Source organism: Rattus norvegicus, chromosome 1 (genome assembly GCF_021556685.1).
Source record: "Rattus norvegicus strain SHRSP/BbbUtx chromosome 1, alternate assembly SHRSP_T2T, whole genome shotgun sequence".
NCBI classification, from domain to species: Eukaryota; Metazoa; Chordata; class Mammalia; order Rodentia; family Muridae; genus Rattus; species Rattus norvegicus.
Genome location: NC_141534.1, coordinates 122,281,504 through 122,305,749, shown reverse-complemented (window position 1 = coordinate 122,305,749; position 24,246 = coordinate 122,281,504). Strand labels below are relative to the sequence as shown.

Below are 24,246 nucleotides of genomic sequence, written 5' to 3'. Positions count from 1 at the left end.
TGAGGATACCTGAAGTGAAAGGTAAGAAACACTTGACTTTCCAAAGGAACTCAAAGTGCTCAGGTGTTGATGGAGCTCGCAGGAGTTCCCAACCTTGAATCATGATCCTTTGGGACCTGGTTCAGGCTCACTGCCTGTGGCTACTCCTGTGATTGGAGAATAGGCCCATTGGTTCGTGGTAAAGGATGTGAATGTCTTGAATTCTGTTCGCTCACCAAACCTGATCTATTTTGAGTATACTAAGTGTCATGGCAGGGGGTACACCAGCGTGCTTGGATCGATGATGATTTCCAATAAAACATTCCTTGGAAAGCTGAACAAAATGAGTGAAAACTCAATACCGCCACTGTCATCGTGACTGAGGTCCAGCACCTGGGATCACAAATGTCACTGAGGGACTCACATGGCCTCCATTCACCTTGCGAGACTTGGATCCAGTGAGAGAGCCTTCAGAATGTTCTTTGCTTGCATAAATCACCAGAAATCATGGCCTAAATCAAGGCTTCACCTTTTGCTCTAATGATAACATGCTTTCCGGTTGAGGAGATCATTGTCAGTATCTTGGAAGTTAGCCCTACCAACTCCATCAGCAATAATGTATAGTAGGTTGTGAGGCAAATGTAAGTTTAGCGGGGGCAGCATAGTTCAACAATGTACACTGGAATGTCAGGAAATGTGTTTCTGTCCGTGTCTGAATCCTTCGCATGAATGATAACCCTTCTGTTTCATAAAACAGAGATACATAACGGGAAGTTTACATGCGACATGTGGAATGAGGCAGTAGCAATTCTCAGGAACTATGGGAATGTGGACTCTTCCTGTGTGAAAACAAAGCTCTGTTTTCTTGAAAGACTGATTGTGGCCATGGCAATTAGGTTGGAAAGAGAGCCTTGGAATTTAAAAGGTTGGCATGTAGCCTTCTTGTCGGTGTATTCTAGAAGTGCATGCTTTCAAATGTCCCAGGATTCATACCACCTCATGGATGTATGGAGAACACCAATTTTAATCCTAGTTTCTATGTTTATTGTTGGGACATTTTTTGTCAGTCTATCCGGGTAGTTTGCCACTAGTTCTTATGGATTGACTGTACCAAAATGGTCTGGACATACATCTCCTCCTCTTCTAGGATCTAAGAATGTGAGCATGCAAGTTTGTTTCTTACACACACTCCTTCTAGGAATTTTATATTTTGGTATGGCCGTAGAAGATAGGCATGGAGTGTCTGCGGGATTATCATTCCTTATGGTCTTGATGTGGCCTTGCTGAAGGTTAACTTGGCATTCTGGCTATGTGTTTTGGGGCTGATGGTAGTCCTGATATCTTAGACATTGTTCTTTTCTCCAAGCAAATATCAACAAGAAATTGTGTTTCCATTTGATTATGAAAGTGAGCTGTATGCTTAGGATCATGCTGTTGATAATAACATATATCTCAGTGCCTACAGGTTATGCTTGTGTTTGGTGACCTGAGAGGGTTTGAACAGACACTTTCTCTGTGGTGATCAATGTCAGATACCGCAGCAATAGCACTCACAGGAATTTAGTACCAGTCAAAACCTGAATAGGAGATATATGAGCATGGTCAGAGACAGAGAGAAAGAACAATTGTTGAAGAGGCTAAGCATGTGTGAGACAGAGGAAGACGGTGAGAGACAGAAAGAGAGAGGGGTGGGAGAGGGGGGGTGAAGTGCAAAAGAGGACACTGTGATATTAAAGCAGATATCTTGATTGAGAGAAATAAGGAAACCAAATAGAGAGAATGTGAGTGAGAAACTGAGAAGCTAGGAGAGTCACTGCAAGTCAATTTCAGAGAGAAAGTGAAGAAGCGAGAGAGAGAAAGAGTACATAAGAAGTCCATTCATCTAATGTGGATGAGAATCTTATATGATATTTGAATCGGTTCTCATCGAAGGCAGAGTAGGAATAATAGGTGTAGTATGTTATGATTATGGAGGGTGCTCCGATTGTGGCCAAAGCTATTAAGATTCTGGTGGTTTCCATGGGAAGAGTAAGGCCTGATTTTCTCTGTCATATCCGGCTGAACTGAGATTTACTTATTTTTGTAGACAACTTCCATTAAGCCATGTTGTTGGTCTCATTCTTTTGTGTACCTCGTGCCAATTTCTTTGGATGGTTCTCAAGTGATGTATATACTACTGTAGTTTTCGTTATCAGATATTGACTTCGTCCCATCTTAAGAACTTTGTTGCATGGTAACCTCCAGGAATTCGGTGATAGAATTGGGAAAATTATGTCCCCAAACAGTTCCTTGGAGGAAAAATATCTCTGATATGGATTGTGAGGGCAAATTTCTAGAGGACGGAAGGAGTGCTGAGAGAGCCCAAGTGTTCGATAAATTAAGAACTAACAACAATGCATCACAGTCTCCATGATTTGCAAGGAATCCAATAAAGTGGGGGAATGTGCTATTTGCTTTACTTTCAGGGACAGAGTCCTTGTCTCATACCGGACAAGCACGGCTTGGAGAGGAACTGAGTATGGAACATCAGATGAAGTTGGAAGAAGCCTAACATCGCCTGCCCTGAAGTCCTCAGTTGAAGCTCTCTTGCCTGAGGATACCTGAAGTGAAATGTAAGAAACACTTGACTTTCCAAAGGAACTCAAAGTACTCAGGTGTTGATGGAGCTCGCAGGAGTTCCCAACCTTGAATCATGATCCTTTGGGACCTGGTTCAGGCTCACTGCCTGTGGCTACTCCTGTGATTGGAGAATAGGCCCATTGGTTCGTGGTAAAGGATGTGAATGTCTTGAATTCTGTTCGCTCACCAAACCTGATCTATTTTGAGTATACTAAGTGTCATGGCAGGGGGTACACCAGCGTGCTTGGATCGATGATGATTTCCAATAAAACATTCCTTGGAAAGCTGAACAAAATGAGTGAAAACTCAATACCGCCACTGTCATCGTGACTGAGGTCCAGCACCTGGGATCACAAATGTCACTGAGGGACTCACATGGCCTCCATTCACCTTGCGAGACTTGGATCCAGTGAGAGAGCCTTCAGAATGTTCTTTGCTTGCATAAATCACCAGAAATCATGGCCTAAATCAAGGCTTCACCTTTTGCTCTAATGATAACATGCTTTCCGGTTGAGGAGATCATTGTCAGTATCTTGGAAGTTAGCCCTACCAACTCCATCAGCAATAATGTATAGTAGGTTGTGAGGCAAATGTAAGTTTAGCGGGGGCAGCATAGTTCAACAATGTACACTGGAATGTCAGGAAATGTGTTTCTGTCCGTGTCTGAATCCTTCGCATGAATGATAACCTTTCTGTTTCATAAAACAGAGATACATAACGGGAAGGTTACAGGTGACATGTGGAATGAGGCAGTAGCAATTCTCAGGAACTATGGGAATTGGACTCTTCCTGTGTGAATACAAAGCTCTGTTTTCTTGAAAGACTGATTGTGGCCATGGCAATTAGGTTGGAAAGAGAGCCTTGGAATTTAAAAGGTTGGCATGTAGCCTTCTTGTCGGTGTATTCTAGAAGTGCATGCTTTCAAATGTCCCAGGATTCATACCACCTTCATGGATGTATGGAGAACACCCATTTTAATCCTAGTTTCTATGTTTATTGTTGGGACATTTTTTGTCAGTCTATCCGGGTAGTTTGCCACTAGTTCTTATGGATTGACTGTACCAAAATGGTCTGGACATACATCTCCTCCTCTTCTAGGATCTAAGAATGTGAGCATGCAAGTTTGTCTCTTACACACACTCCTTCTAGGAATTTTATATTTTGGTATGGCCGTAGAAGATAGGCATGGAGTGTCTGCAGGATTATCTTTCCTTATGGTCTTGATGTGGCCTTGCTGAAGGTTAACTTGGCATTCTGGCTATGTGTTTTGGGGCTGATGGTAGTCCTGATATCTTAGACATTGTTCTTTTCTCCAAGCAAATATCAACAAGAAATTGTGTTTCCATTTGATTATGAAAGTGAGCTGTATGCTTAGGATCATGCTGTTGATAATAACATATATCTCAGGGACTACAGGTTATGCTTGTGTTTGGTGACCTGAGAGGGTTTGAACAGACACTTTCTCTGTGGTGATCAATGTCAGATACCGCAGCAATAGCACTCACAGGAATTTAGTACCAGTCAAAACCTGAATAGGAGATATATGAGCATGGTCAGAGACAGAGAGAAAGAACAATTGTTGAAGAGGCTAAGCATGTGTGAGACAGAGGAAGACGGTGAGAGACAGAAAGAGAGAGGGGTGGGAGAGGGGGGGTGAAGTGCAAAAGAGGACACTGTGATATTAAAGCAGATATCTTGATTGAGAGAAATAAGGAAACCAAATAGAGAGAATGTGAGTGAGAAACTGAGAAGCTAGGAGAGTCACTGCAAGTCAATTTCAGAGAGAAAGTGAAGAAGCGAGAGAGAGAAAGAGTACATAAGAAGTCCATTCATCTAATGTGGATGAGAATCTTATATGATATTTGAATCGGTTCTCATCGAAGGCAGAGTAGGAATAATAGGTGTAGTATGTTATGATTATGGAGGGTTCTCCGATTGTGAGCAAAGCTATTAAGATTCTGGTGGTTTCCATGGGAAGAGTAAGGCCTGATTTTCTCTGTCATATCCGGCTGAACTGAGATTTACTTATTTTTGTAGACAACTTCCATTAAGCCATGTTGTTGGTCTCATTCTTTTGTGTACCTCGTGCCAATTTCTTTGGATGGTTCTCAAGTGATGTATATACTACTGTAGTTTTCGTTATCAGATATTAACTTCGTCCCATCTTAAGAACTTTGTTGCATGGTAACCTCCAGGAATTCGGTGATAGAATTGGGAAAATTATGTCCCCAAACAGTTGCTTGGAGGAAAAATATCTCTGATATGGATTGTGAGGGCAAATTTCTAGAGGACGGAAGGAGTGCTGAGAGAGCCCAAGTGTTCGATAAATTAAGAACTAACAACAATGCATCACAGTCTCCATGATTTGCAAGGAATCCAATAAAGTGGGGGAATGTGCTATTTGCTTTACTTTCAGGGACAGAGTCCCTGTCTCATACCGGACAAGCACGTCTTGGAGAGGAACTGAGTATGGAACATCAGTGAAGTTGGAAGAAGCCTAACATCGCCTGCCCTGAAGTCCTCAGTTGAAGCTCTCTTGCCTGAGGATACCTGAAGTGAAAGGTAAGAAACACTTGACTTTCCAAAGGAACTCAAAGTGCTCAGGTGTTGATGGAGCTCGCAGGAGTTCCCAACCTTGAATCATGATCCTTTGGGACCTGGTTCAGGCTCACTGCCTGTGGCTACTCCTGTGATTGGAGAATAGGCCCATTGGTTCGTGGTAAAGGATGTGAATGTCTTGAATTCTGTTCGCTCACCAAACCTGATCTATTTTGAGTATACTAAGTGTCATGGCAGGGGGTACACCAGCGTGCTTGGATCGATGATGATTTCCAATAAAACATTCCTTGGAAAGCTGAACAAAATGAGTGAAAACTCAATACCGCCACTGTCATCGTGACTGAGGTCCAGCACCTGGGATCACAAATGTCACTGAGGGACTCACATGGCCTCCATTCACCTTGCGAGACTTGGATCCAGTGAGAGAGCCTTCAGAATGTTCTTTGCTTGCATAAATCACCAGAAATCATGGCCTAAATCAAGGCTTCACCTTTTGCTCTAATGATAACATGCTTTCCGGTTGAGGAGATCATTGTCAGTATCTTGGAAGTTAGCCCTACCAACTCCATCAGCAATAATGTATAGTAGGTTGTGAGGCAAATGTAAGTTTAGCGGGGGCAGCATAGTTCAACAATGTACACTGGAATGTCAGGAAATGTGTTTCTGTCCGTGTCTGAATCCTTCGCATGAATGATAACCCTTCTGTTTCATAAAACAGAGATACATAACGGGAAGTTTACAGGCGACATGTGGAATGAGGCAGTAGCAATTCTCAGGAACTATGGGAATGTGGACTCTTCCTGTGTGAAAACAAAGCTCTGTTTTCTTGAAAGACTGATTGTGGCCATGGCAATTAGGTTGGAAAGAGAGCCTTGGAATTTAAAAGGTTGGCATGTAGCCTTCTTGTCGGTGTATTCTAGAAGTGCATGCTTTCAAATGTCCCAGGATTCATACCACCTTCATGGATGTATGGAGAACACCAATTTTAATCCTAGTTTCTATGTTTATTGTTGGGACATTTTTTGTCAGTCTATCCGGGTAGTTTGCCACTAGTTCTTATGGATTGACTGTACCAAAATGGTCTGGACATACATCTCCTCCTCTTCTAGGATCTAAGAATGTGAGCATGCAAGTTTGTTTCTTACACACACTCCTTCTAGGAATTTTATATTTTGGTATGGCCGTAGAAGATAGGCATGGAGTCTCTGCGGGATTATCATTCCTTATGGTCTTGATGTGGCCTTGCTGAAGGTTAACTTGGCATTCTGGCTATGTGTTTTGGGGCTGATGGTAGTCCTGATATCTTAGACATTGTTCTTTTCTCCAAGCAAATATCAACAAGAAATTGTGTTTCCATTTGATTATGAAAGTGAGCTGTAAGCTTAGGATCATGCTGTTGATAATAACATATATCTCAGTGCCTACAGGTTATGCTTGTGTTTGGTGACCCTAGAGGGTTTGAACAGACACTTTCTCTGTGGTGATCAATGTCAGATACCGCAGCAATAGCACTCACAGGAATTTAGTACCAGTCAAAACCTGAATAGGAGATATATGAGCTTGGACAGAGACAGAGAGAAAGAACAATTGTTGAAGAGGCTAAGCATGTGTGAGACAGAGGAAGACAGTGAGAGACAGAAAGAGAGAGGGGTGGGAGAGGGGGGGTGAAGTTGAAAAGAGGACACTGTGATATTAAAGCAGATATCTTGATTGAGAGAAATAAGGAAACCAAATAGAGAGAATGTGAGTGAGAAACTGAGAAGCTAGGAGAGTCACTGCAAGTCAATTTCAGAGAGAAAGTGAAGAAGCGAGATAGAGAAAGAGTACATAAGAAGTCCATTCATCTAATGTGGATGAGAATCTTATATGATATTTGAATCGGTTCTCATCGAAGGCAGAGTAGGAATAATAGGTGTAGTATGTTATGATTATGGAGTGTGCTCCGATTGTGGCCAAAGCTATTAAGATTCTGGTGGTTTCCATGAGAAGAGTAAGGCCTGATTTTCTCTGTCATATCCGGCTGAACTGAGATTTACTTATTTTTGTAGACAACTTCCATTAAGCCATGTTGTTGGTCTCATTCTTTTGTGTACCTCGTGCCAATTTCTTTGGATGGTTCTCAAGTGATGTATATACTACTGTAGTTTTCGTTATCAGATATTGACTTCGTCCCATCTTAAGAACTTTGTTGCATGGTAACCTCCAGGAATTCGGTGATAGAATTGGGAAAATTATGTCCCCAAACAGTTCCTTGGAGGAAAAATATCTCTGATATGGATTGTGAGGGCAAATTTCTAGAGGACGGAAGGAGTGCTGAGAGAGCCCAAGTGTTCGATAAATTAAGAACTAACAACAATGCATCACAGTCTCCATGATTTGCAAGGAATCCAATAAAGTGGGGGAATGTGCTATTTGCTTTACTTTCAGGGACAGAGTCCCTGTCTCATACCGGACAAGCACGGCTTGGAGAGGAACTGAGTATGGAACATCAGATGAAGTTGGAAGAAGCCTAACATCGCCTGCCCTGAAGTCCTCAGTTGAAGCTCTCTTGCCTGAGGATACCTGAAGTGAAAGGTAAGAAACACTTGACTTTCCAAAGGAACTCAAAGTGCTCAGGTGTTTATGGAGCTCGCAGGAGTTCACAACCTTGAATCATGATCCTTTGGGATCTGGTTCAGGCTCACTGCCTGTGGCTACTCCTGTGATTGGAGAATAGGCCCATTGGTTCGTGGTAAAGGATGTGAATGTCTTGAATTCTGTTCGCTCACCAAATCTGATCTATTTTGAGTATACTAAGTGTCATGGCAGGGGGTACACCAGCGTGCTTGGATCGATGATGATTTCCAATAAAACATTCCTTGGAAAGCTGAACAAAATGAGTGAAAACTCAATACCGCCACTGTCATCGTGACTGAGGTCCAGCACCTGGGATCACAAATGTCACTGAGGGACTCACATGGCCTCCATTCACCTTGCGAGACTTGGATCCAGTGAGAGAGCCTTCAGAATGTTCTTTGCTTGCATAAATCACCAGAAATCATGGCCTAAATCAAGGCTTCACCTTTTGCTCTAATGATAACATGCTTTCCGGTTGAGGAGATCATTGTCAGTATCTTGGAAGGTAGCCCTACCAACTCCATCAGCAATAATGTATAGTAGGTTGTGAGGCAAATGTAAGTTTAGCGGGGGCAGCATAGTTCAACAATGTACACTGGAATGTCAGGAAATGTGTTTCTGTCCGTGTCTGAAGCCTTCGCATGAATGATAACCCTACTGTTTCATAAAACAGAGATACATAACGGGAAGGTTACAGGCGACATGTGGAATGAGGCAGTAGCAATTCTCAGGAACTATGGGAATGTGGACTCTTCCTGTGTGAAAACAAAGCTCTGTTTTCTTGAAAGACTGATTGTGGCCATGGCAATTAGGTTGGAAAGAGAGCCTTGGAATTTAAAAGGTTGGCATGTAGCCTTCTTGTCGGAGGATTCTAGAAGTGCATGCTTTCAAATGTCCAAGGATTCATACCACCTTCATGGATGTATGGAGAACACCCATTTTAATCCTAGTTTCTATGTTTATTGTTGGGACATTTTTTGTCAGTCTATCCGGGTAGTTTGCCACTAGTTCTTATGGATTGACTGTACCAAAATGGTCTGGACATACATCTCCTCCTCTTCTAGGATCTAAGAATGTGAGCATACAAGTTTGTTTCTTACACACACTCCTTCTAGGAATTTTATATTTTGGTATGGCCGTAGAAGATAGGCATGGAGTGTCTGCAGGATTATCTTTCCTTATGGTCTTGATGAGGCCTTGCTGAAGGTTAACTTGGCATTCTGGCTATGTGTTTTGGGGCTGAAGGTAGTCCTGATATCTTAGACATTGTTCTTTTCTCCAAGCAAATATCAACAAGAAATTGTGTTTCCATTTGATTATGAAAGTGAGCTGTATGCTTAGGATCATGCTGTTGATAATAACATATATCTCGGGGACTACAGGTTATGCTTGTGTTTGGTGACCTGAGAGGGTTTGAACAGACACTTTCTCTGTGGTGATCAATGTCAGATACCACAGCAATAGCACTCACAGGAATTTAGTACCAGTCAAAATCTGAATAGGAGGTATATGAGCATGGTCAGAGACAGAGAGAAAGAACAATTGTTGAAGAGGCTAAGCATGTGTGAGACAGAGGAAGACAGTGAGAGACAGAAAGAGAGAGGGGTGGGAGAGGGGGGGTGAAGTGGAAAAGAGGACACTGTGATATTAAAGCAGATATCTTGATTGAGAGAAATAAGGAAACCAAATAGAGAGAATGTGAGTGAGAAACTGAGAAGCTAGGAGAGTCACTGCAAGTCAATTTCAGAGAGAAAGTGAAGAAGCGAGAGAGAGAAAGAGTACATAAGAAGTCCATTCATCTAATGTGGATGAGAATCTTATATGATATTTGAATCGGTTCTCATCGAAGGCAGAGTAGGAATAATAGGTGTAGTATGTTATGATTATGGAGGGTGCTCTGATTGTGGCCAAAGCTATTAAGATTCTGGTGGTTTCCATGGGAAGAGTAAGGCCTGATTTTCTCTGTCATATCCGGCTGAACTGAGATTTACTTATTTTTGTAGACAACTTCCATTAAGCCATGTTGTTGGTCTCATTCTTTTGTGTACCTCGTGCCAATTTCTTTGGATGGTTCTCAAGTGATGTGTATACTACTGTAGTTTTCGTTATCAGATATTGACTTCGTCCCATCTTAAGAACTTTGTTGCATGGTAACCTCCAGGAATTCGGTGATAGAATTGGGAAAATTATGTCCCCAAACAGTTCCTTGGAGGAAAAATATCTCTGATATGGATTGTGAGGGCAAATTTCTAGAGGACGGAAGGAGTGCTGAGAGAGCCCAAGTGTTCGATAAATTAAGAACTAACAACAATGCATCACAGTCTCCATGATTTGCAAGGAATCCAATAAAGTGGGGGAATGTGCTATTTGCTTTACTTTCAGGGACAGAGTCCCTGTCTCATACCGGACAAGCACCGTTTGGAGAGGAACTGAGTATGGAACATCAGATGAAGTTGGAAGAAGCCTAACATCGCCTGCCCTGAAGTACTCAGTTGAAGCTCTCTTGCCTGAGGATACCTGAAGTGAAAGGTAAGAAACACTTGACTTTCCAAAGGAACTCAAAGTGCTCAGGTGTTGATGGAGCTCGCAGGAGTTCCCAACCTTGAATCATGATCCTTTGGGACCTGGTTCAGGCTCACTGCCTGTGGCTACTCCTGTGATTGGAGAATAGGCCCATTGGTTCGTGGTAAAGGATGTGAATGTCTTGAATTCTGTTCGCTCACCAAACCTGATCTATTTTGAGTATACTAAGTGTCATGGCAGGGGGTACACCAGCGTGCTTGGATCGATGATGATTTCCAATAAAACATTCCTTGGAAAGCTGAACAAAATGAGTGAAAACTCAATACCGCCACTGTCATCGTGACTGAGGTCCAGCACCTGGGATCACAAATGTCACTGAGGGACTCACATGGCCTCCATTCACCTTGCGAGACTTGGATCCAGTGAGAGAGCCTTCAGAATGTTCTTTGCTTGCCTAAATCACCAGAAATCATGGCCTAAATCAAGGCTTCACCTTTTGCTCTAATGATAACATGCTTTCCGGTTGAGGAGATCATTGTCAGTATCTTGGAAGTTAGCCCTACCAACTCCATCAGCAATAATGTATAGTAGGTTGTGAGGCAAATGTAAGTTTAGCGGGGGCAGCATAGTTCAACAATGTACACTGGAATGTCAGGAAATGTGTTTCTGTCCGTGTCTGAATCCTTCGCATGAATGATAACACTTCTGTTTCATAAAACATAGATACATAACGGGAAGGTTACAAGCGACATGTGGAATGAGGCAGTAGCAATTCTCAGGAACTATGGGAATGTGGACTCTTCCTGTGTGAAAACAAAGCTCTGTTTTCTTGAAAGACTGATTGTGGCCATGGCATTTAGGTTGGAAAGAGAGCCTTGGAATTTAAAAGGTTGCCATGTAGCCTTTTTGTCGGAGGATTCTAGAAGTGCATGCTTTCAAATGTCCAAGGATTCATACCACCTTCATGGATGTATGGAGAACACCCATTTTAATCCTAGTTTCTATGTTTATTGTTGGGACATTTTTTGTCAGTCTATCCGGGTAGTTTGCCACTAGTTCTTATGGATTGACTGTACCAAAATGGTCTGGACATACATCTCCTCCTCTTCTAGGATCTAAGAATGTGAGCATGCAAGTTTGTTTCTTACACACACTCCTTCTAGGAATTTTATATTTTGGTATGGCCGTAGAAGATAGGCATGGAGTGTCTGCAGGATTATCTTTCCTTATGGTCTTGATGAGGCCTTGCTGAAGGTTAACTTGGCATTCTGGCTATGTGTTTTGGGGCTGATGGTAGTCCTGATATCTTAGACATTGTTCTTTTCTCCAAGCAAATATCAACAAGAAATTGTGTTTCCATTTGATTATGAAAGTGAGCTGTATGCTTAGGTTCATGCTGTTGATAATAACATATATCTCAGGGACTACAGGTTATGCTTGTGTTTGGTGACCTGAGAGGGTTTGAACAGACACTTTCTCTGTGGTGATCAATGTCAGATACCGCAGCAATAGCACTCACAGGAATTTAGTACCAGTCAAAATCTGAATAGGAGATATATGAGCATGGTCAGAGACAGAGAGAAAGAACAATTGTTGAAGAGGCTAAGCATGTGTGATACAGAGGAAGACAGTGAGAGACAGAAAGAGAGAGGGGTGGGAGAGGGGGGGTGAAGTGGAAAAGAGGACACTGTGATATTAAAGCAGATATCTTGATTGAGAGAAATAAGGAAACCAAATAGAGAGAATGTGAGTGAGAAACTGAGAAGCTAGGAGAGTCACTGCAAGTCAATTTCAGAGAGAAAGTGAAGAAGCGAGAGAGAGAAAGAGTACATAAGAAGTCCATTCATCTAATGTGGATGAGAATCTTATATGATATTTGAATCGGTTCTCATCGAAGGCAGAGTAGGAATAATAGGTGTAGTATGTTATGATTATGGAGGGTGCTCTGATTGTGGCCAAAGCTATTAAGATTCTGGTGGTTTCCATGGGAAGAGTAAGGCCTGATTTTCTCTGTCATATCCGGCTGAACTGAGATTTACTTATTTTTGTAGACAACTTCCATTAAGCCATGCTGTTGGTCTCATTCTTTTGTGTACCTCGTGCCAATTTCTTTGGATGGTTCTCAAGTGATGTGTATACTACTGTAGTTTTCGTTATCAGATATTGACTTCGTCCCATCTTAAGAACTTTGTTGCATGGTAACCTCCAGGAATTCGGTGATAGAATTGGGAAAATTATGTCCCCAAACAGTTCCTTGGAGGAAAAATATCTCTGATATGGATTGTGAGGGCAAATTTCTAGAGGACGGAAGGAGTGCTGAGAGAGCCCAAGTGTTCGATAAATTAAGAACTAACAACAATGCATCACAGTCTCCATGATTTGCAAGGAATCCAATAAAGTGGGGGAATGTGCTATTTGCTTTACTTTCAGGGACAGAGTCCCTGTCTCATACCGGACAAGCACCGTTTGGAGAGGAACTGAGTATGGAACATCAGATGAAGTTGGAAGAAGCCTAACATCGCCTGCCCTGAAGTACTCAGTTGAAGCTCTCTTGCCTGAGGATACCTGAAGTGAAAGGTAAGAAACACTTGACTTTCCAAAGGAACTCAAAGTGCTCAGGTGTTGATGGAGCTCGCAGGAGTTCCCAACCTTGAATCATGATCCTTTGGGACCTGGTTCAGGCTCACTGCCTGTGGCTACTCCTGTGATTGGAGAATAGGCCCATTGGTTCGTGGTAAAGGATGTGAATGTCTTGAATTCTGTTCGCTCACCAAACCTGATCTATTTTGAGTATACTAAGTGTCATGGCAGGGGGTACACCAGCGTGCTTGGATCGATGATGATTTCCAATAAAACATTCCTTGGAAAGCTGAACAAAATGAGTGAAAACTCAATACCGCCACTGTCATCGTGACTGAGGTCCAGCACCTGGGATCACAAATGTCACTGAGGGACTCACATGGCCTCCATTCACCTTGCGAGACTTGGATCCAGTGAGAGAGCCTTCAGAATGTTCTTTGCTTGCCTAAATCACCAGAAATCATGGCCTAAATCAAGGCTTCACCTTTTGCTCTAATGATAACATGCTTTCCGGTTGAGGAGATCATTGTCAGTATCTTGGAAGTTAGCCCTACCAACTCCATCAGCAATAATGTATAGTAGGTTGTGAGGCAAATGTAAGTTTAGCGGGGGCAGCATAGTTCAACAATGTACACTGGAATGTCAGGAAATGTGTTTCTGTCCGTGTCTGAATCCTTCGCATGAATGATAACACTTCTGTTTCATAAAACATAGATACATAACGGGAAGGTTACAGGCGACATGTGGAATGAGGCAGTAGCAATTCTCAGGAACTATGGGAATGTGGACTCTTCCTGTGTGAAAACAAAGCTCTGTTTTCTTGAAAGACTGATTGTGGCCATGGCATTTAGGTTGGAAAGAGAGCCTTGGAATTTAAAAGGTTGCCATGTAGCCTTTTTGTCGGAGGATTCTAGAAGTGCATGCTTTCAAATGTCCAAGGATTCATACCACCTTCATGGATGTATGGAGAACACCCATTTTAATCCTAGTTTCTATGTTTATTGTTGGGACATTTTTTGTCAGTCTATCCGGGTAGTTTGCCACTAGTTCTTATGGATTGACTGTACCAAAATGGTCTGGACATACATCTCCTCCTCTTCTAGGATCTAAGAATGTGAGCATGCAAGTTTGTTTCTTACACACACTCCTTCTAGGAATTTTATATTTTGGTATGGCCGTAGAAGATAGGCATGGAGTGTCTGCAGGATTATCTTTCCTTATGGTCTTGATGAGGCCTTGCTGAAGGTTAACTTGGCATTCTGGCTATGTGTTTTGGGGCTGATGGTAGTCCTGATATCTTAGACATTGTTCTTTTCTCCAAGCAAATATCAACAAGAAATTGTGTTTCCATTTGATTATGAAAGTGAGCTGTATGCTTAGGTTCATGCTGTTGATAATAACATATATCTCAGGGACTACAGGTTATGCTTGTGTTTGGTGACCTGAGAGGGTTTGAACAGACACTTTCTCTGTGGTGATCAATGTCAGATACCGCAGCAATAGCACTCACAGGAATTTATTACCAGTCAAAATCTGAATAGGAGATATATGAGCATGGTCAGAGACAGAGAGAAAGAACAATTGTTGAAGAGGCTAAGCATGTGTGAGACAGAGGAAGACAGTGAGAGACAGAAAGAGAGAGGGGTGGGAGAGGGGGGGTGAAGTGGAAAAGAGGACACTGTGATATTAAAGCAGATATCTTGATTGAGAGAAATAAGGAAACCAAATAGAGAGAATGTGAGTGAGAAACTGAGAAGCTAGGAGAGTCACTGCAAGTCAATTTCAGAGAGAAAGTGAAGAAGCGAGAGAGAGAAAGAGTACATAAGAAGTCCATTCATCTAATGTGGATGAGAATCTTATATGATATTTGAATCGGTTCTCATCGAAGGCAGAGTAGGAATAATAGGTGTAGTATGTTATGATTATGGAGTGTGCTACGATTGTGGCCAAAGCTATTAAGATTCTGGTGGTTTCCATGGGAAGAGTAAGGCCTGATTTTCTCTGTCATATCCGGCTGAACTGAGATTTACTTATTTTTGTAGACAACTTCCATTAAGCCATGTTGTTGGTCTCATTCTTTTGTGTACCTCGTGCCAATTTCTTTGGATGGTTCTCAAGTGATGTATATACTACTGTAGTTTTCGTTATCAGATATTGACTTCGTCCCATCTTAAGAACTTTGTTGCATGGTAACCTCCAGGAATTCGGTGATAGAATTGGGAAAATTATGTCCCCAAACAGTTTCTTGGAGGAAAAATATCTCTGATATGGATTGTGAGGGCAAATTTCTAGAGGACGGAAGGAGTGCTGAGAGAGCCCAAGTGTTCGATAAATTAAGAACTAACAACAATGCATCACAGTCTCCATGATTTGCAAGGAATCCAATAAAGTGGGGGAATGTGCTATTTGCTTTACTTTCAGGGACAGAGTCCCTGTCTCATACCGGACAAGCACGGCTTGGAGAGGAACTGAGTATGGAACATCAGATGAAGTTGGAAGAAGCCTAACATCGCCTGCCCTGAAGTCCTCAGTTGAAGCTCTCTTGCCTGAGGATACCTGAAGTGAAAGGTAAGAAACACTTGACTTTCCAAAGGAACTCAAAGTGCTCAGGTGTTGATGGAGCTCGCAGGAGTTCCCAACCTTGAATCATGATCCTTTGGGACCTGGTTCAGGCTCACTGCCTGTGGCTACTCCTGTGATTGGAGAATAGGCCCATTGGTTCGTGGTAAAGGATGTGAATGTCTTGAATTCTGTTCGCTCACCAAACCTGATCTATTTTGAGTATACTAAGTGTCATGGCAGGGGGTACACCAGCGTGCTTGGATCGATGATGATTTCCAATAAAACATTCCTTGGAAAGCTGAACAAAATGAGTGAAAACTCAATACCGCCACTGTCATCGTGACTGAGGTCCAGCACCTGGGATCACAAATGTCACTGAGGGACTCACATGGCCTCCATTCACCTTGCGAGACTTGGATCCAGTGAGAGAGCCTTCAGAATGTTCTTTGCTTGCATAAATCACCAGAAATCATGGCCTAAATCAAGGCTTCACCTTTTGCTCTAATGATAACATGCTTTCCGGTTGAGGAGATCATTGTCAGTATCTTGGAAGTTAGCCCTACCAACTCCATCAGCAATAATGTATAGTAGGTTGTGAGGCAAATGTAAGTTTAGCGGGGGCAGCATAGTTCAACAATGTACACTGGAATGTCAGGAAATGTGTTTCTGTCCGTGTCTGAATCCTTCGCATGAATGATAACCCTTCTGTTTCATAAAACAGAGATACAAAATGGGAAGTTTACAGGCAACATGTGGAATGAGGCAGTAGCAATTCTCAGGAACTATGGGAATATGGACTCTTCCTGTGTGAAAAGAAAGCTCTGTTTTTTGAAAGACTGATTGTGGCCATGGCAATTAGGTTGGAAAGAGAGCCTTGGAATTTAAAAGGTTGGCATGTAGCCTTCTTGTCGGAGGATTCTAGAAGTGCATGCTTTCAAATGTCCAAGGATTCATACCACCTTCATGGATGTATGGAGAACACCCATTTTAATCCTAGTTTCTATGTTTATTGTTGGGACATTTTTTGTCAGTCTATCCGGGTAGTTTGCCACTAGTTCTTATGGATTGACTGTACCAAAATGGTCTGGACATACATCTCCTCCTCTTCTAGGATCTAAGAATGTGAGCATGCAAGTTTGTTTCTTACACACACTCCTTCTAGGAATTTTATATTTTGGTATGGCCGTAGAAGATAGGCATGGAGTGTCTGCAGGATTATCTTTCCTTATGGTCTTGATGAGGCCTTGCTGAAGGTTAACTTGGCATTCTGGCTATGTGTTTTGGGGCTGAAGGTAGTCCTGATATCTTAGACATTGTTCTTTTCTCCAAGCAAATATCAACAAGAAATTGTGTTTCCATTTGATTATGAAAGTGAGCTGTATGCTTAGGATCATGCTGTTGATAATAACATATATCTCGGGGACTACAGGTTATGCTTGTGTTTGGTGACCTGAGAGGGTTTGAACAGACACTTTCTCTGTGGTGATCAATGTCAGATACCGCAGCAATAGCACTCACAGGAATTTAGTACCAGTCAAAATCTGAATAGGAGATATATGAGCATGGTCAGAGACAGAGAGAAAGAACAATTGTTGAAGAGGCTAAGCATGTGTGAGACAGAGGAAGACAGTGAGAGACAGAAAGAGAGAGGGGGGGAAGGGGGGGTGAAGTGGAAAAGAGGACACTGTGATATTAAAGCAGATATCTTGATTGAGAGAAATAAGGAAACCAAATAGAGAGAATGTGAGTGAGAAACTGAGAAGCTAGGAGAGTCACTGCAAGTCAATTTCAGAGAGAAAGTGAAGAAGCGAGAGAGAGAAAGAGTACATAAGAAGTCCATTCATCTAATGTGGATGAGAATCTTATATGATATTTGAATCGGTTCTCATCGAAGGCAGAGTAGGAATAATAGGTGTAGTATGTTATGATTATGGAGGGTGCTCCGATTGTGGCCAAAGCTATTAAGATTCTGGTGGTTTCCATGGGAAGAGTAAGGCCTGATTTTCTCTGTCATATCCGGCTGAACTGAGATTTACTTATTTTTGTAGACAACTTCCATTAAGCCATGTTGTTGGTCTCATTCTTTTGTGTACCTCGTGCCAATTTCTTTGGATGGTTCTCAAGTGATGTATATACTACTGTAGTTTTCGTTATCAGATATTGACTTCGTCCCATCTTAAGAACTTTGTTGCATGGTAACCTCCAGGAATTCGGTGATAGAATTGGGAAAATTATGTCCCCAAACAGTTCCTTGGAGGAAAAATATCTCTGATATGGATTGTGAGGGCAAATTTCTAGAGGACGGAAGGAGTGCTGAGAGAGCCCAAGTGTTCGATAAATTAAGAACTAACAACAATGCATCACAGTCTCCATGATTTGCAAGGAATCCAATAAAGTGGGGGAATGTGCTATTTGCTTTACTTTCAGGGACAGAGTCCCTGTCTCATACCGGACAAGCACGGCTTGGAGAGGAACTGAGTATGGAACATCAGATGAAGTTGGAAGAAGCCTAACATCGCCTGCCCTGAAGTCCTCAGTTGAAGCTCTCTTGCCTGAGGATACCTGAAGTGAAAGGTAAGAAACACTTGACTTTCCAAAGGAACTCAAAGTACTCAGGTGTTGATGGAGCTCGCAGGAGTTCCCAACCTTGAATCATGATCCTTTGGGACCTGGTTCAGGCTCACTGCCTGTGGCTACTCCTGTGATTGGAGAATAGGCCCATTGGTTCGTGGTAAAGGATGTGAATGTCTTGAATTCTGTTCGCTCACCAAACCTGATCTATTTTGAGTATACTAAGTGTCATGGCAGGGGGTACACCAGCGTGCTTGGATCGATGATGATTTCCAATAAAACATTCCTTGGAAAGCTGAACAAAATGAGTGAAAACTCAATACCGCCACTGTCATCGTGACTGAGGTCCAGCACCTGGGATCACAAATGTCACTGAGGGACTCACATGGCCTCCATTCACCTTGCGAGACTTGGATCCAGTGAGAGAGCCTTCAGAATGTTCTTTGCTTGCCTAAATCACCAGAAATCATGGCCTAAATCAAGGCTTCACCTTTTGCTCTAATGATAACATGCTTTCCGGTTGAGGAGATCATTGTCAGTATCTTGGAAGTTAGCCCTACCAACTCCATCAGCAATAATGTATAGTAGGTTGTGAGGCAAATGTAAGTTTAGCGGGGGCAGTATAGTTCAACAATGTACACTGGAATGTCAGGAAATGTGTTTCTGTCCGTGTCTGAATCCTTCGCATGAATGATAACCCTTCTGTTTCATAAAACAGAGATACATAACGGGAAGGTTACAGGCGACATGTGGAATGAGGCAGTAGCAATTCTCAGGAACTATGGGAATGTGGACTCTTCCTGTGTGAAAAGAAAGCTCTGTTTTCTTGAAAGACTGATTGTGGCCATGGCATTTAGGTTGGAAAGAGAGCCTTGGAATTTAAAAGGTTGGCATGTAGCCTTTTTGTCGGAGGATTCTAGAAGTGCATGCTTTCAAATGTCCAAGGATTCATACCACCTTCATGGATGTATGGAGAACACCCATTTTAATCCTAGTTTCTATGTTTATTGTTGGGACATTTTTTGTCAGTCTATCCGGGTAGTTTGCCACTAGTTCTTATGGATTGACTGTACCAAAATGGTCTGGACATACAACTCCTCCTCTTCTAGGATCTAAGAATGTGAGCATGCAAGTTTGTTTCTTACACACACTCCTTCTAGGAATTTTATATTTTGGTATGGCCGTAGAAGATAGGCATGGAGTGTCTGCAGGATTATCTTTCCTTATGGTCTTGATGAGGCCTTGCTGAAGGTTAACTTGGCATTCTGGCTATGTGTTTTGGGGCTGATGGTAGTCCTGATATCTTAGACATTGTTCTTTTCTCCAAGCAAATATCAACAAGAAATTGTGTTTCCATTTGATTATGAAAGTGAGCTGTATGCTTAGGATCATGCTGTTGATAATAACATATATCTCGGGGACTACAGGTTATGCTTGTGTTTGGTGACCTGAGAGGGTTTGAACAGACACTTTTTCTGTGGTGATCAATGTCAGATACCGCAGCAATAGCACTCACAGGAATTTAGTACCAGTCAAAATCTGAATAGGAGATATATGAGCATGGTCAGAGACAGAGAGAAAGAACAATTGTTGAAGAGGCTAAGCATGTGTGAGACAGAGGAAGACAGTGAGAGACAGAAAGAGAGAGGGGTGGGAGAGGGGGGGTGAAGTGGAAAAGAGGACACTGTGATATTAAAGCAGATATCTTGATTGAGAGAAATAAGGAAACCAAATAGAGAGAATGTGAGTGAGAAACTGAGAAGCTAGGAGAGTCACTGCAAGTCAATTTCAGAGAGAAAGTGAAGAAGCGAGAGAGAGAAAGAGTACATAAGAAGTCCATTCATCTAATGTGGATGAGAATCTTATATGATATTTGAATCGGTTCTCATCGAAGGCAGAGTAGGAATAATAGGTGTAGTATGTTATGATTATGGAGGGTGCTCCGATTGTGGCCAAAGCTATTAAGATTCTGGTGGTTTCCATGGGAAGAGTTAGGCCTGATTTTCTCTGTCATATCCGGCTGAACTGAGATTTACTTATTTTTGTAGACAACTTCCATTAAGCCATGTTGTTGGTCTCATTCTTTTGTGTACCTCGTGCCAATTTCTTTGGATGGTTCTCAAGTGATGTATATACTACTGTAGTTTTCGTTATCAGATATTGACTTCGTCCCATCTTAAGAACTTTGTTGCATGGTAACCTCCAGGAATTCGGTGATAGAATTGGGAAAATTATGTCCCCAAACAGTTCCTTGGAGGAAAAATATCTCTGATATGGATTGTGAGGGCAAATTTCTAGAGGACGGAAGGAGTGCTGAGAGAGCCCAAGTGTTCGATAAATTAAGAACTAACAACAATGCATCACAGTCTCCATGATTTGCAAGGAATCCAATAAAGTGGGGGAATGTGCTATTTGCTTTACTTTCAGGGACAGAGTCCCTGTCTCATACCGGACAAGCACCGTTTGGAGAGGAACTGAGTATGGAACATCAGATGAAGTTGGAAGAAGCCTAACATCGCCTGCCCTGAAGTCCTCAGTTGAAGCTCTCTTGCCTGAGGATACCTGAAGTGAAAGGTAAGAAACACTTGACTTTCCAAAGGAACTCAAAGTGCTCAGGTGTTGATGGAGCTCGCAGGAGTTCCCAACCTTGAATCATGATCCTTTGGGACCTGGTTCAGGCTCACTGCCTGTGGCTACTCCTGTGATTGGAGAATAGGCCCATTGGTTCGTGGTAAAGGATGTGAATGTCTTGAATTCTGTTCGCTCACCAAACCTGATCTATTTTGAGTATACTAAGTGTCATGGCAGGGGGTACACCAGAGTGCTTGGATCGATGATGATTTCCAATAAAACATTCCTTGGAAAGATGAACAAAATGAGTGAAAACTCAATACCGCCACTGTCATCGTGACTGAGGTCCAGCACCTGGGATCACAAATGTCACTGAGGGACTCACATGGCCTCCATTCACCTTGCGAGACTTGGATCCAGTGAGAGAGCCTTCAGAATGTTCTTTGCTTGCCTAAATCACCAGAAATCATGGCCTAAATCAAGGCTTCACCTTTTGCTCTAATGATAACATGCTTTCCGGTTGAGGAGATCATTGTCAGTATCTTGGAAGTTAGCCCTACCAACTCCATCAGCAATAATGTATAGTAGATTGTGAGGAAAATATAAGTTTAGCGGGGGCAGCATAGTTCAACAATGTACACTGGAATGTCAGGAAATGTGTTTCTGTCCGTGTCTGAATCCTTCGCATGAATGATAACCCTTCTGTTTCATAAAACAGAGATACATAACGGGAAGGTTACAGGCGACATGTGGAATGAGGCAGTAGCAGTTCTCAGGAACTATGGGAATGTGGACTCTTCCTGTGTGAAAACAAAGCTCTGTTTTCTTGAAAGACTGATTGTGGCCATGGCATTTAGGTTGGAAAGAGAGCCTTGGAATTTAAAAGGTTGGCATGTAGCCTTCTTGTCGGAGGATTCTAGACGTGCATGCTTTCAAATGTCCAAGGATTCATACCACCTTTATGGATGTATGGAGAACACCCATTTTAATCCTAGTTTCTATGTTTATTGTTGGGACATTTTTTGTCAGTCTATCCGGGTAGTTTGCCACTAGTTCTTATGGATTGACTGTACCAAAATGGTCTGGACATACATCTCCTCCTCTTCTAGGATCTAAGAATGTGAGCATGCAAGTTTGTTTCTTACACACACTCCTTCTAGGAATTTTATATTTTGGTATGGCCGTAGAAGATAGGCATGGAGTGTCTGCAGGATTATCTTTCCTTATGGTCTTGATGAGGCCTTGCTGAAGGTTAACTTGGCATTCTGGCTATATGTTTTGGGGCTGATGGTAGTCCTGATATCTTAGACATTGTTCTTTTCTCCAAGCAAATATCAACAAGAAATTGTGTTTCCATTTGATTATGAAAGTGAGCTGTATGCTTAGGATCATGCTGTTGATAATAACATATATCTCAGGGACTACAGGTTATGCTTGTGTTTGGTGACCTGAGAGGGTTTGAACAGACACTTTCTCTGTGGTGATCAATGTCAGATACCGCAGCAATAGCACTCACAGGAATTTAGTACCAGTCAAAATCTGAATAGGAGATATATGAGCATGGTCAGAGACAGAGAGAAAGAACAATTGTTGAAGAGGCTAAGCATGTGTGAGACAGAGGAAGACGGTGAGAGACAGAAAGAGAGAGGGGTGGGAGAGGGGGGGTGAAGTGGAAAAGAGGACACTGTGATATTAAAGCAGATATCTTGATTCACAGAAATAAGGAAACCAAATAGAGAGAATGTGAGTGAGAAACTGAGAAGCTAGGAGAGTCACTGCAAGTCAATTTCAGAGAGAAAGTGAAGAAGCGAGAGAGAGAAAGAGTACATAAGAAGTCCATTCATCTAATGTGGATGAGAATCTTATATGATATTTGAATCGGTTCTCATCGAAGGCAGAGTAGGAATAATAGGTGTAGTATGTTATGATTATGGAGGGTGCTCCGATTGTGGCCAAAGCTATTAAGATTCTGGTGGTTTCCATGGGAAGAGTAAGGCCTGATTTTCTCTGTCATATCCGGCTGAACTGAGATTTACTTATTTTTGTAGACAACTTCCATTAAGCCATGTTGTTGGTCTCATTCTTTTGTGTACCTCGTGCCAATTTCTTTGGATGGTTCTCAAGTGATGTATATACTACTGTAGTTTTCGTTATCAGATATTGACTTCGTCCCATCTTAAGAACTTTGTTGCATGGTAACCTCCAGGAATTCGGTGATAGAATTGGGAAAATTATGTCCCCAAACAGTTCCTTGGAGGAAAAATATCTCTGATATGGATTGTGAGGGCAAATTTCTAGAGGACGGAAGGAGTGCTGAGAGAGCCCAAGTGTTCGATAAATTAAGAACTAACAACAATGCATCACAGTCTCCATGATTTGCAAGGAATCCAATAAAGTGGGGGAATGTGCTATTTGCTTTACTTTCAGGGACAGAGTCCCTGTCTCATACCGGACAAGCACGGCTTGGAGAGGAACTGAGTATGGAACATCAGATGAAGTTGGAAGAAGCCTAACATCGCCTGCCCTGAAGTCCTCAGTTGAAGCTCTCTTGCCTGAGGATACCTGAAGTGAAAGGTAAGAAACACTTGACTTTCCAAAGGAACTCAAAGTACTCAGGTGTTGATGGAGCTCGCAGGAGTTCCCAACCTTGAATCATGATCCTTTGGGACCTGGTTCAGGCTCACTGCCTGTGGCTACTCCTGTGATTGGAGAATAGGCCCATTGGTTCGTGGTAAAGGATGTGAATGTCTTGAATTCTGTTCGCTCACCAAACCTGATCTATTTTGAGTATACTAAGTGTCATGGCAGGGGGTACACCAGCGTGCTTGGATCGATGATGATTTCCAATAAAACATTCCTTGGAAAGCTGAACAAAATGAGTGAAAACTCAATACCGCCACTGTCATCGTGACTGAGGTCCAGCACCTGGGATCACAAATGTCACTGAGGGACTCACATGGCCTCCATTCACCTTGCGAGACTTGGATCCAGTGAGAGAGCCTTCAGAATGTTCTTTGCTTGCCTAAATCACCAGAAATCATGGCCTAAATCAAGGCTTCACCTTTTGCTCTAATGATAACATGCTTTCCGGTTGAGGAGATCATTGTCAGTATCTTGGAAGTTAGCCCTACCAACTCCATCAGCAATAATGTATAGTAGGTTGTGAGGCAAATGTAAGTTTAGCGGGGGCAGCATAGTTCAACAATGTACACTGGAATGTCAGGAAATGTGTTTCTGTCCTTGTCTGAATCCTTCACATGAATGATAACCCTTCTGTTTCATAAAACAGAGATACATAACGGGAAGGTTACAGGCGACATGTGGAATGAGGCAGTAGCAGTTCTCAGGAACTATGGGAATTGGACTCTTCCTGTGTGAAAACAAAGCTCTGTTTTCTTGAAAGACTGATTGTGGCCATGGCAATTAGGTTGGAAAGAGAGCCTTGGAATTTAAAAGGTTGGCATGTAGCCTTCTTGTCGGAGGATTCTAGAAGTGCATGCTTTCAAATGTCACAGGATTCATACCACCTTCATGGATGTATGGAGAACACCCATTTTAATCCTAGTTTCTATGTTTATTGTTGGGACATTTTTTGTCAGTCTATCCGGGTAGTTTGCCACTAGTTCTTATGGATTGACTGTACCAAAATGGTCTGGACATACATCT

The 24,246-nt window shown here is 42.3% G+C and overlaps 10 non-coding genes across 10 annotated transcripts; all 10 read left to right on the top strand.

Annotated features, from left to right (window-relative positions):
• The first annotated feature begins 274 nt into the window (after positions 1 to 274).
• LOC148007581 (small nucleolar RNA SNORD116) lies at positions 275 to 367 on the top strand. The gene has a single exon (XR_015655486.1). It is a non-coding gene; the product is annotated as a small nucleolar RNA SNORD116 (small nucleolar RNA).
• Positions 368 to 2,844: 2,477 nt separating this feature from the next.
• Positions 2,845 to 2,937, top strand: LOC148007580 (small nucleolar RNA SNORD116). Its single transcript, XR_015655484.1, has one exon. It is a non-coding gene; the product is annotated as a small nucleolar RNA SNORD116 (small nucleolar RNA).
• Positions 2,938 to 5,413: 2,476 nt separating this feature from the next.
• On the top strand, positions 5,414 to 5,506 carry LOC148007579 (small nucleolar RNA SNORD116). The gene has a single exon (XR_015655482.1). It is a non-coding gene; the product is annotated as a small nucleolar RNA SNORD116 (small nucleolar RNA).
• Positions 5,507 to 7,984: 2,478 nt separating this feature from the next.
• On the top strand, positions 7,985 to 8,077 carry LOC148007578 (small nucleolar RNA SNORD116). Its single transcript, XR_015655481.1, has one exon. It is a non-coding gene; the product is annotated as a small nucleolar RNA SNORD116 (small nucleolar RNA).
• A 2,478-nt stretch (positions 8,078 to 10,555) lies between these two features.
• LOC148007577 (small nucleolar RNA SNORD116) lies at positions 10,556 to 10,648 on the top strand. Its single transcript, XR_015655480.1, has one exon. It is a non-coding gene; the product is annotated as a small nucleolar RNA SNORD116 (small nucleolar RNA).
• Positions 10,649 to 13,126: 2,478 nt separating this feature from the next.
• On the top strand, positions 13,127 to 13,219 carry LOC148007576 (small nucleolar RNA SNORD116). Its single transcript, XR_015655479.1, has one exon. It is a non-coding gene; the product is annotated as a small nucleolar RNA SNORD116 (small nucleolar RNA).
• A 2,478-nt stretch (positions 13,220 to 15,697) lies between these two features.
• Positions 15,698 to 15,790, top strand: LOC148007575 (small nucleolar RNA SNORD116). The gene has a single exon (XR_015657198.1). It is a non-coding gene; the product is annotated as a small nucleolar RNA SNORD116 (small nucleolar RNA).
• A 2,475-nt stretch (positions 15,791 to 18,265) lies between these two features.
• On the top strand, positions 18,266 to 18,358 carry LOC148007574 (small nucleolar RNA SNORD116). Its single transcript, XR_015657193.1, has one exon. It is a non-coding gene; the product is annotated as a small nucleolar RNA SNORD116 (small nucleolar RNA).
• Positions 18,359 to 20,836: 2,478 nt separating this feature from the next.
• Positions 20,837 to 20,929, top strand: LOC148007573 (small nucleolar RNA SNORD116). The gene has a single exon (XR_015655570.1). It is a non-coding gene; the product is annotated as a small nucleolar RNA SNORD116 (small nucleolar RNA).
• A 2,478-nt stretch (positions 20,930 to 23,407) lies between these two features.
• On the top strand, positions 23,408 to 23,500 carry LOC148007572 (small nucleolar RNA SNORD116). The gene has a single exon (XR_015657185.1). It is a non-coding gene; the product is annotated as a small nucleolar RNA SNORD116 (small nucleolar RNA).
• Positions 23,501 to 24,246: the final 746 nt, after the last annotated feature.